Source organism: Echinops telfairi, unplaced genomic scaffold (genome assembly GCF_000313985.2).
Source record: "Echinops telfairi isolate 266 unplaced genomic scaffold, ASM31398v2 ScPeMD7_31;HRSCAF=116, whole genome shotgun sequence".
Lineage (NCBI taxonomy): Eukaryota > Metazoa > Chordata > Mammalia > Afrosoricida > Tenrecidae > Echinops > Echinops telfairi.
The window spans coordinates 34660555-34661616 of NW_022103928.1; positions in this window are offsets into that span (position 1 = coordinate 34660555).

The following is a 1062-nucleotide window of genomic DNA, read 5'->3' on the forward strand; positions in this document are numbered from 1 at the left end:
CCCCAAGTGTCTACGTAAGTCTTGGGAGTTCTGCTTTCGCTCCGCTCCTCTTTTCACCCTCATTTCACATTTACGTCTTAGAAACCCTAGAAGTGCCTCGGTTCGAAGACAGTTACTTCACTTTTCTCAAGTTAGTTTAATCAGACTGAATTAACTTCAAATGCATTTCCCCCCAAGTGTTCCCTTGGAGGGCTCTTCTGGAAGAAAAACTTAACCTGTGGCTCAAATAGCAGAGAATGAAGATTTGGTATAAAGAGCTTTAGAATCAGAGTTAGACTTTACCTGACTGTACGTAACCTCATTTGGTCTTGGTGTTTCTATTCCTCTCTAAAATGGGAATAGTACTATCTCCCTCGTATGTGATTATAAATAAAAGCATAGAAGCCCGTTTAAAAAAAAACAAAAAAACTTAATCGGAAGCCTGAAAAATTCCTTTTTTTCTCACTTCGTTCTCTTCCTAAGTATTTACCACCCCCAAACAACCTGAGATTTTAGTTTTAAAAACGAATCTACGGCATCATTGCTGTTGGCACGCTTCCTTTTGACTTGCATCCAACTCTGCACTATTTTTTTTTTCATCAATAAATTTACAGGGTGGTCCTGGGGCTCCTTCCAAACTTACTATTTTGGTCTTGGTCACAGAGCTGTGAAATTATAACCTCCACCCTGCAAAGGTTGGATCAAAAAGTCACCCTCTAAATTTATGATGGCCAAGACTAATTTTTCTTTTTAGAAGCCAAGGATATTTGTTGAAACCTGGTATAATTTAGCCTGTAAAAGACAGTTCAGAGTCATAGTCTAACCACTGAAAGAGCGCCAGAGAAACGGTCTTCATCTGCCGAATCCTGCATGGATTAAGTGCTAAAACCCCCAAAACCAGACTCGCTGCTATTGCGTCATTTCTGACTCACAGCCATCCCACAGGCCAGGGTAGCACTGCCCCTGTGGGTTTCTCTAATGGAGCAGCGGGTGGTTTCAAACTGCCAACCTCCCAGAAAGCAAGTTAACACATAACCACTGTGCTACCAGGACTCCTAGATGCTAAAGAACATTAAAAAAACC